Below are 12,069 nucleotides of genomic sequence, written 5' to 3'. Positions count from 1 at the left end.
CTTCATAATGATTTTCTAACATCATTTAAATTACTACCTTTTCCAAATCTTTAATTTCATTTTTGGTTTATTCTAGGTTTTCTAAGTAATTATCTCATAACACATTAACTTGCTGGACACATATAATTTAATATGTAAATTCTTTGGAATCTGTAAAGAACTATAAATATGTTAGTTATTTTATTGGTATTATAATATCATCCAGTCTTAATTCATGGCTTATGTATTTTAATCATTGTTTTCTGATTTATTTCCAGGTTGCCAATTATGTAATGCATTCTTTTTTAGTATCTCTCAATTTAGTGTTCTATTCCAATTAAAATTGTCTGGAGTTTTAAATAACATTTTCACCATCATTTACTTATTCTTTCACAGGCTCTTGCCTTCTCTTTCTGCTTTATGTACTATTATTGCAAAACCTCACTATTTTTTTTTAATTATTATTTTATTTTTTTTTAGGCAAGGCAATCCTTAGTTGACCTCACGGATTGCAAGGACCTTGTCAGCTTACGATCCCTTATTTTTTTATTTTTTAGGCACACAGCACCTTGTCTTCCTAGGTGGTCTTCCATCCAAGTACTAACCAGGCCCGACCCTGCTTAGCTTCCAAGATCAGACGAGATCAGGCTTGTTCAGGGTAGTATGGCCATAGACAAAACCCCACTATTTTTTATCATTGTCTGTTATTGAACAAATGCCTCTTTTGTCAGCGGGAGAGGAGATGCACAAATACCAGATAGTTCCTTTGATATGTGCTATCAGAGACCTGTGCCATGAGAAAGACTTGTGCCAAGAGCAGATTTGTGACTAGAAACGATGTAGATGAAAGGCCTATGTAATGTCAATATGTATTTTCCAATCAGGTAAGCCTTAGCAAGCCTTCCAGGACCCTCCAAAACTCAGAGAAAAGAGAGTATTTAGCATTAATCAAGCAAGTTCCTAGCAGATAGCAAAAGGTAGCCATGTACCTGAGGCAAAAGAAAGAAAGGAAAAGGAGGGGTAGTCCAATCATTTTTTGTTTTGAAACATGATCAGACTCTTTTTTTTTCTTATGAGAAAGGGAGACCATTTTAATTAATACATTAGTCAAAGTCCCACTAACTCTTTTAAGAAAAGAATGATCTACAGAAGCCAAGAACTTGAGCTACTTAAGAACCTGTTTTCTTCCTTCTTGAAGGGCTTAATGGGAGTTTATTTTACCTTCAATTAATTCCAACCTCAGTGCTCACTGCTGGCCAGAGGCTTATCCTAGATAATAACTCAAGGAAACAAAAAAATTTTGCTGGATTTTCCTGGTAAGAAATGTCATTCCCTATTAGTCACCTAGAGAAATCACAGGTGGAATTCTCCCAGAGAGATATAAATGATAGCACTTCGGTCCTCATTTACCTCCTTAGGCATGGTAAACCCAGAGATCCCTTGTTGTCTCATTGTGTTGACTGTGCAAATGTGCTCTATCAGCCTGTCTTAAAGTTAGCTAAGGTTTTTCTATTCAGATTTGCCTGTCATGAAATCTGTTTATGCTCATATCAACCTTTAAAATTTTTTTTAGAATCGTCGCTGTGATATTTTTACATATTGCTCATGAATATCCATTTTACCTTTTTTCTAAAAACAGACATTAAGATTTATAAAATTATTTTTATACATCAACAATTTTCACTTTTTTTCGTTATAATAGTTTTATTTATTCAAAAATTTTTAATTATTCTTGGCATACTATGTTATATTAGTTTCAGGTGTACAACAAGTTGAGTAGACATTTACATAACTTACAAAGTAATCACCTGGATAAATCTAGTACTCATTTGACACCATATATAGTTATAACAATATTATTGACGATATTCCTTATGATATACTTTACATCCTACATCCCCATAACTATTTTGTAACTACCAATTTGTACTTCTTAATCTCTTCCCCTTTTCACCCACCTCCCCAAACATGCTAGATCTGGCAACCATTAAAATGTTCTCTGTATCTATGAGTTTCTGTTTTATTTTATTCTTCAGAGTCCATATGTAAGTGAAATCATATGGCATTTGTCTTTCTATGTCTGACTTACTCCACTCAGCACAATACCCTCTAGATCCATTCATGTTGTTGCAGATGGCAAGATTTCACTTATTCATTCATTCATTCATTCATTCATTTATTTTTATGGATGAGTAATATTCCGTTGTATATGTGTACCACCTCCTACTTATACATTCATCCACTGATGGACATCCAGGTTGCCTCCATATCTTGGCTACTGTAAATAATGCTTCAATGAACAAATGGATGCACACGTCCTCTCAAAGTAGTATGCTGGGTTTCTTTGAAGAAGTGGCCTTACTGAGTCCTTTGTCTCTTGTTATAGCCTTTGTTTTAAAGTCTATTTTGTCTGGTATAAATATTGCTACCCCAGGTTTTTTTTTCATTTCCATTTTCATAAAATATTTTTTTCTATCTCTTTACTTTTAGTTTCTGTGTGTCTTTTAATCTGAAGTGAGTCTCTTGTAGGCAAAATATGTAGAGATCTTGTTTTCTTATCCATTCAGCCACTCTATCATTGGATTGGAGTGTTTCTTTTTCATTTGAAGTATTTGTTGATATGTAATTATTGCCATTTTATTATTCATATTTTTTATCTACTTTTCTTCTTCTTAAAGAAGTCCCTCTAACATTTCCTGTAATACTGGCTTGGTGGTGATGAACTTCTTTAGTGTTTTCTTGTCTGGAAGCTCTTTATCTGTCCTTCTATTCTAAATAATAGCTTTTGCTGGATAGAGTGATCTGTGTTATAAGACCTTGCATTTCATCAATTTGAATATTTTCTGCCAATCTCTTCTGGCCTGCAAAGTTTATGTTGAGAAATCAGCTGCCAGTCTTATGGATGTTCCTTTGTAGGTAACTAACTGCTTTTCTCTTACTGTTTTTTTAAGATTCTCTCTTTGTATTTAACCTTTGACATTTTAATTATGATGTATCTTGGTGTAGGCCTCTTCATTTTCATCTTGTTTGGAACTCCCTGTGCTTCCTGGACTTGTATGTCTATTTCCTTTGCCAGGTTAGGAAAGTTTTCCAACATTATTTCTTCAATTAGGTTTACAATTCCTTGCTCTCTCTCTTTTCTCCTCCTGGTATTCCTATGATGCGAATGTTGGTATTCTTGATGTAGTCCCAGAGGCCCCTTAAACTATCTTCATTTTTTTGGATTCTTTTTTCTTGTTGCTGTCCTGATTGGGTGTTTTCTGCTACTTTATCTTCTAAATCGCTGATTCGATCCTCTGCTTAATCTAATCTTCTGTTGATTCCCTCAAATGTATTCTTTGTTTCAATTATTTTATTCTTCAGTTCTGACTGGTTCTTTTTTATGCTCTCTATCTCCATTTTTATGTGTTCTATATCTTTATTAAAGTTCTCATGGAGTTCATCTACCCTTCCCTTAATTTCATTGAGCATCCTTATAACCAGTGTTTTAAACTCTGCATCTGGTAGATTGCTTGTCTCCATTTTGTTGAGTTTTTCGAGAGCTTTGTTTTGTTCTTTCATTTGGGACATGTGTCTTTATCTCCTTATTTTTACTGCCTCCTTGTGTTTGTTTCTATGTATTAGGTAGGGCTGTTATATGTCCCACTCTTAATAGGGTGGCCTTATGTAGGAACCAGTGGTGCAGTCTCCCTGATCACCTGAGCCAGGTGCTCCAGGTATGTCCCTTGTGTGGGTTGTATGTGCCCTCTTGTTATAGTTGAGTCTTGGTTGTTGTTTGCTCATCAATGGGAAGGACTGACCCTCAGACTGATTGGTTATAATGGCTGTGACCAGTGGAGGAGCTGTTGTGCAGGGGCTGACCCTACAGAGCAAGATTTGCTTTAACAGGGCGTTAGTGCCTTCTCAGTCTGCTCTTTAGGTGTGTTCTTCTCAGATGTGCTCCAGGTGATGCTCTGGCACAGACTATCAGGTGTGCAGGCTAGAGACTCCTTGGAGAGGGGTGCCCTGCCACAGGCCAAGTTTAGCTACAGCCTGTGCTCTGCCCAGGGATACCTGGTATGAGCCACCAAGCAATTCACATTGCTGCCACTCACGCTAGGCTTAGAAGTACCTTGAGAGGCCAAGCCTCTAACTGAGACTGGCTGCCACTAGTGTTGATTAAGGCTACTCAGCAAGAGGTATGGGGCATGCTGAGGCCAGATGCTGCTTATTTGGATTTTTTGAACCTTTAAGAGATTTTAGGAAAGCCCAATGCATGAGCTAAGACAGGCCGTTTGTATGGAAAAGCCACTAGAAGTAGCTTTGGTGGGCCTGCAAATTGGGAGAGTTGGGGTCTCATGGCACCACCAGGACAAGGTGACTTGTGTTACCAAGGTTGATGGAGACTCAGATATGGCAGCCACCTGCATCTATGTCTGCACACTGGGTATGGGGAGAGCTCAACAAAGGAACGGTAGATCCTTCGAGCACTTCTGTCTGGGAGAATGTTGCCCTTCCAGTCCTCACCCTGAAGTTAGACAATTCAGTTCCTCTCCTTGTGTCCCTCACACCTTTCAAGCTGCTGCCTCAGCCTGACCTTTTAAGAAGAGTGTCTGTGACCCCCACAGCCCTCCATTTCACTCAGCCACAATCTTCACTGGTTTTCACAGACAGAAGTTGTGGGGACTTTCTTCCTGGCACTGGAACCCTGGGTTGGGGAGCCTGGTGTGTGGCCAGGATCCCTTGCTCCTTTGGGGGAACCTTCGCAGCCGAGATATCCCTCTTGATGATCAACCACCACTCATGGGTGTGAGACCAGCCTGATCTGTGTCTCTGCCCCCTCCTAGCAGTCTCGAGGTGGCTTCTTCTGTATGTTCCCAGTTGTAGGACTTCTGTTCAGCTAGACTTCAGGCTACTCCCAATGATGGCCATTTTATAGTCTAGTTGTAATTTTTTGTGGTTATAAGAGGAAGCGAGCACAGCATTTACCTACTCTGCCGTCTCTTCCATTTTAACTTCAAATGAAATCATCTAGCTTAAGTTTTTAGGGATACAAAATTTGAACGAGGAGTATTTAGTATTTAAAACAAAACTGAATAGCATAAAAACACTACTTTGTGACTCATGGGGCTATATGTGTTGGGGGTTGGTTAGGTGTGTGGTATTTTCTGGAAGACTAGAAAATACAAAACAGGGAGTTTAAAAACATGTGTACAAAAAGAAAATTTGGCAGACTTCCATTTTAGGCTATATGTCAGATTATATAGCATGAATTATCCTCTCTACTGAAACTGTAAAATGCTGGATAAAATAGAAAGGGCATCATTGTTGTTGAGCTCAAAAGTAGAAAAAAATCAATGAATTAAAAAAAAAAGTTAAACCAAGAATCTGGAGGGTGGGTGGGGAAGGGGGAAGGTGTTAAGGGGAATGCCAAAGGCAGCTTTTTATCTTGGTGTTTTGCTAAACCTTGGAAATTTTGAGCTTCTTTTCACAACTGTACAAGGTGTGGAAGATAGGACCACGGTCATTCTAACTGGAGTTTACAGTAAGTCATGCCCCACATATACATGGGGCTCCAAAGGACCACACCCATAGAATAACTCTGAATGAAAAATCAAACCCCACCACATTAGAAGACAGAAAGAAAACTTGCCTATCTTTACTCTGCCACTAGATGACAATAACATGAAATTATCCCCTAAGAATGCACTATCATAAGAAAGCCTTCTCTAGAGTTTATAGGTCAAATTCATAGTACTTACATGGTCCAAAAACTTCAAGTGGAAAATTAAATTTAATGTAGTTCAGGTTTGGTACCACTTCCAACAGACTGTAGAAGCAAACAAATTGGTTCTGGAAGAACTCAATTTCAATCTAGACTTTGAAGAGTTAGCAAATATAAAGTTCCAAGGAAAATGAACATCTCAAAAGTTAAAAATCACAAACATATCAGAAACAAAGCACCATGAGTAAGAACCAGAAAAACTAACAGGCAATAGAAACAGACACATACAATTTGAGATGTCAGAATTATCAAGTACCAAATAAAAAATAATGATGCTTATAGAAACAAACAAACAAACAAACAAACAAAAAAACAGGGTAAAAGTAGATATAAAAAACAGCCATCTAGAACTTCTAGAAAGGAAAAATATAAAGTGGATTTTTTGTAACTTTTCACTTTTAAATAATTATAAATTCATAGGAAGTTGCAAAGGTAGTACATTGAGGTCCCATGTACCCTTCACTTAGGTCCCATGTACCCTTCACTTAAATTCACCCAATGGTTACATCTTACATAAGTACAATGCCAAAATTAGGAAACTGACATTGTATAAAGTATGTGTATAGTTCTGTGTCATTTTATCAAATAGATTCTCTAAGTACCATGGCAATTGAGATACAGAACTACTCCCTCACCACAAAGATATTCCTTTATAGTCATATTCTTCCCCTCAACCAACACATCCCTAACTCCTGAAAACCGCTATTTTGTTCTCCTCTATAATACCGTCATTTCTAGAATGTCATAAAAATGAATCATACAGTATGTGACATTTGAATTTGGCTTTTTGAACATAGCATAATGCCTTGAAATCCATCCAAGTTGTTGTATACATCAGTAGTTCATTTCTTTTTATTGCTAAGTAGCATTCAATAGTATTGGATGTACCACATTTTGCTTAACCATTCAATGACTATAGGACAATTCAATAGTTTCCAGCTTTTGACTGTTGTGAATAAGCTGCTACAAACAATCGTGTACAGGTTTTGTCTGTATATAGGTTTTCAATTTTCTAGAATAAATAAGGAACATGACTGCTGGGTCATATGGTAAAGGTACACTTAGTTTTTTCTTAACTGCTAAACTTTTCCAGAATGGCTATACCATTTTCCATACCTATATTTTATCTACATCCTTACCAGCATTTGGTGTTGTCACTATTTTTTATTTTAGTTGTTCTAATAGGTGTGTAGTAATAGCTCATTGTGGTCTTAATTTGCATTTCTCTAATGACTAGTGATGTTAAACATATTTTCATATGCATATTTCCATTTGTACATACTCTTGAGTGAAAAGTCTTTTGATGTCTTTTCTCATTTTCCAACAGAATCATTTGAGTTTTTACTGTTGACTTTTGAGAGTTCCTTAGATATGAGTCCTTCATTAGATATGTGGTTGGCAAGTATTTTGTCCCAGCCTGTAGCTCATCTTTTTATCCTCTTAACAAGGTTTTTATAGAACAAAAGTTTTTAATTTTGATGGTCTATAAGATAAAAAAGTCAGTTATTATAGCCACTACATTGCCACATATGGACAAAAGCTTCACTCCTTCAAGAATATATAACATTTTAAAATTTGTACATGTCTAATAAATTACCCTCAAAATACCATAATGGACCACCTATAAATCATGAAAAACAGTTCAAACATTTCAAAACTTAAAGTGTCATATTCCTCTCAGGAATCCTGAGTTTCCCTTTGACTACCACATCAGCCTGTAGTCTGAGGTTAACCAGGATCTAAAAACAGAGCCAGGTGACTACAAGCACAGAGGTCTGAACCTCTTCATTTGTATGGACCACTTTTAGGGATAAGCAATCTGTATAGGAGTGTGTTTTGGAAAAGAGGAGGAATGAAAGAAGGAGGAACTTGCTTAACAAAGCCAAGACAAGGGTTAATAGGCACCAATAATCAATCGAACACACTTCAGCTTTGTGAATGGGTACTGTGATAGGTGAGGCAATAAATAATATCCAGTCCTGACCTTCAGCTTATAATCTAATAAGAAAAATAAGAATTAATAAATATTTGTGGGAAAATTAAATAATTCCATATATATATATATATGGAATTTTATTATTTAGATTATAATAATTATTCCATATATATATATATGGACTTTTATTATTTAGATTATATATATATATAAAATCTAAATAATAAAAAAAAAACAAGAAAGTTCCCAATATAGTATATAACTCTAAGGATGGAGTGATTCTTGTGTGCAGTACTGCAGAGGATTTTAGACTGAGGGACTTTGTAGATTCTTTCAGATACATAAAAATTAGTCAAAAGTAATATAGGCATGGATCGTTTTAAAGGAATCAGTTTCTACATCGTCAACTCTCCTGTGTATTCTTTCCTAAAATTTGTCTGATAGAGAATGTGCTTGCAATCATTCTGTTCCTCCTTTTCCACGTTTGCTGTTAGAATCTCACTTCTCTCACTTTACAAAAAGGAAAGCCTATTTCTCAACCATTCTGAACCTTACTATTGAGCACTGCCCTAGGTGTGGAAAACAGGAGGGCAAATTGAAATGTTGATTTCATTGTTGTAAAAGCGAAGGGGGAATGAGGGGATAACAAACCTTTTGCCAAGTCACAGTTTCGAATTCTGTGCTTTCAGTACAATTGAAAAAAAGTACTTAATCAAGTTGTTGGTTGATAAAAGTAGTTTTTGATGATAAAGCACATGTGATTTTTGGCATAAAACTCAGAAGACACTGAAAAAATTGAGTGGCATTGCTATAACTAAACTCCTTCCCTTCTCTTCTACTTCTGTATGTGTACAAGCTTGCTCAGTGCTTACATATATAACTTGTAAAACTGAAGAGAATGCTGTCTCATTCTAGCAATGAGTTATCCTCAAATATATAATTAAATGAAAAAAAAGCCCCATTCTCTTCATTAAGAGATTCATTTTTATTGAAACTGCATTTTATGTTTGATGATTATCAAAAATTTTAACATATTTATATTGTTTTGGTTATATACTTATATTTGCAAGTCAGAAGGTTTGGGAATTCTCAAACTCTGTAAGAATAATAAAAATCTCTCCCACCCATGCCACAAACACACTTTAAAGCCTTCTACCATGGCTGCATTTTTATATGTTCTTTTATTTTTTAATGACTAAGGATGTAGAATATTATTAAAATCAATGTGTCATGATCAAAATTTTCACCAAAACATGCTCTGTGAGGTAAATATGTGGGGTAGCACTGGGAAAAGTTAGATGTCCAGAGTTGTTAACAGCCAAACTTTGTAGCCATATGAAATATTTTCTTTAGTTTGTAATTTGGTTTTTATTAGTAGCTTGTGTCTCATCTCCCGTTTATTTGATATTTTTGTCTTATAAGTCACAGTTTATTCTCAAGCCTATGTCAGCTCTAATTTCAATAAAAATATGCAAAGTTGTATTATATTTTGGCTCAAACTAAGCTAACTTGGGTACCACCTGGTGCCCTAGAATATGGATGGAATGACAGAGGTGTCAAGGAATGTGCACATATGAGGCAAGCAGGTTGGTTAAACAAACAGGCACTGACAGACTAATTGGGACGAGGTCCTAACTATGGTTTGATTAGACAAAACAACAAGAGAGAGTGGCATGTGCATCTAAATCAAGAGATAGAATTTGGATGTCAGTGATCACAGCCCCTGTGCTGGCACAAGCCAGAGACCTCAGGAGCTATTATAAACAGGCAAGAAAACATGATTAAGTAGTAGGAGAGTTATTCTTATAAACAACATGAGCCTCAAATTCTGTGGAGAACAAAGTTATGTCTAAGTAAATAAATATGTTAGCACAAGACAAAATATGTTGACTGTCTTAATTTTAGCCAAGTTTCCATAAAAATTTATATTTATTTGGTGAAGTCAGGAAAGGCTTCCTGGTAGGATGGTAGGATCTTGACATTTCTCTTTTTGTTTAAGAAAAGTTCTGCAATACATTTCTTTCATGCCCATGATCCTTTATCATTAATACTGTATTTGGAGGCCTGATGGGAGGTCGTAGTTTGGGAAGAAATGCTCAGAGAGAAATTCTTTATGACAAAAATGGCAGAAGGACATTAAGACCTGGGATTTCCAATAGTCCAGTGGTTGGGCAAGCTCCCCGAGCCTTAAATTAAAGTGTAATACAAGCAAAAGCCTTCATTCATGATTGCTTTGGGGAATCAGGAAAAGAGTCAGTGTTCCATGTTAGGGTTGGCAAAGAGGGAAAGAGACCTATCATTAGAAATGAGACATGAGGATTTAGATCTGTGCTGTCCAATACAGTAGCTACTGGCCACATGTGAGAATTGAACGCTTGAATCACAGCTGGTGCCACATGTTGAAATGATAATATTTGGATCAACTGAGTTTTAAAATATATATTATAATTAATGTCATGTTTCATTTTGCTTTTCTTAATGTAAATACAAGAACATTTAAAAGTATATATGTAGCTTCCATTATATTTTTAATGAACAGTGTTGAATAGAGAATGCAGAGGAATGAAGGTATTAGAGCAAGAGACAGAAGAAATACATGCTTCCCTAAGAATTCTTAGTGATATTGGGAGATGCTAAGTCTCCCACAATATGGGATATAGACTTAAGCCATTTTACTTTGTACCCTCCCAAGGTTGAAGAATTTGAGAGGACACAGTTATAGTGATTACATGAAAATTTTTAATTAAATTATTTATTCATATTTTAATAAGTACCATTTAAAATTTACTAATGACAGTTGGAAATAAATCATTTCTTTATTTAAATAAATACCTATATAGTCTCATAAAACAAAATAGTATCATGTTGTTCACAAGAAATTCTGCACTGTGTTCTAAGTGTAAAGATGTTCCCAGTCTCTCTTAACTGTCATATTAACAATGAAATTAGCCCCTCACAGTTATCCACAACATAACATCTCTAGTAGGAGAGAAATGACAAGAAGCAGTCAATAAAATAATATGGTAGACAGAATTGTTCTTGACCTTTCCCCTCTCTGCCTGAAGCAGGAAGTACTATAAAAAAGCATGGTAGAATTAGCCTTTATGTCTATAGAAACTAATAAGTATTAGGACTGTTGCTTGTGCCTCTTCTTCCTCTCACCTGGATATAATGGTGAATAATATCTTTTAAAAACAACGCCATTCCACCTGGGAAAATTCCGAGAAAGAGGCTGTAAAATGATATTCCAACATATCCTTCCCCAAAATAGCACTTGGTTTTTGTATATAGAGATGAGGAAAAGTGATATGACCAACAATGGAAATCTCTTATAATGTAACTCCCCTTAGGAATATTAAAAGGAATGAGTGTGGAAAAGTAGGATTTTAATGTGGTGCAAAAGGCTAGTCCTAATTGCAATCGATCTGTGTGACAACCTATGCCTGGACAGTGACTTCAAATTCAGCAAACTGTCCATACTTCCAATAGAACCCCATCTAGGCTAGACTACAAGTTGCTGCTTAGGAAAACATCCTATGGAGATTCTAAGATAACAATTCTCACTGCTTAGAAATTCTTTCTTATATCTAATCTTACAGGGAGCTACTGCGAGGAATGGTATATTTCATTTTCTTTGAGCTATTAAAATAAAAAAATATGTCTTTTAATTTAAAAAAGTTATTATCTAGTTAGCACTGAAAAGTGTGCTCAACATTTCAATTACAGTTCAAAATGCATAGCCCTTGTTCTATTATGAGATTATGACAAAAGTCCTACTTACATCATGCATCTCTCTATTCCTGCTTCTTGTTGCATGTTCTCTGATAATCATTTATTTCTTAATCAATTTATCTCTCCTACTCCTCCCAGGATCAAATACTCTCTCATGCCCACTAGTCATCCTGGAATAATTCTCCTCTTCTCTGGCAATGAGTAACCATGGCACGCATGTTCAGAACTATCTTAAAGGGCAATGACGTTGTATGTGAACTCTTTGAATACCACTGCTATTTTTACAAGAAAGTGTAGCATGCAGCTTGGGTTGCCTCTCCAGGAGATTTGCCCCCTTCTTCCTTTCAAACAGTACAGGACTACATGGCTCCTCCTTGTGGTGCTTCAATATTTCAGAGAAGGCTGGCTCCACCCCTAGCCTCCGTGGGTGACTCTTAAGTTGATCAAGCAAATCAGTGATTCCACCACCAACTCATCCTGGCCAGTGACTGGCCAGTGATATGTGAAAGGAAATCTTGTGTTGTGGTCAGCTGTAGGGGAATACATCTGGGAAATGTTTCTTAACTAGAAACAAGAAATATGTAAGCACTTTTTTCTGTCTCTGAACTTAGGTGTACAAAAAGATAATGGTGGAGCTACTGCAGCCAGTTTACAACCA

General features: G+C 36.1%; 1 pseudogene; it reads right to left on the bottom strand.

Moving 5' to 3' along the window:
- Window positions 1-535: 535 nt before the first annotated feature.
- LOC120594381 (uncharacterized) lies at window positions 536-654 on the bottom strand (annotated as a pseudogene).
- Between the last annotated feature and the right edge of the window lie 11,415 nt (window positions 655-12,069).

Source organism: Pteropus medius, unplaced genomic scaffold (assembly GCF_902729225.1).
Source record: "Pteropus medius unplaced genomic scaffold, Ma_sr-lr_union100, whole genome shotgun sequence".
NCBI lineage: Eukaryota > Metazoa > Chordata > Mammalia > Chiroptera > Pteropodidae > Pteropus > Pteropus medius.
Note: the sequence above shows the minus strand (reverse complement) of the source record. Positions and strands in the feature narration are given on the sequence as shown.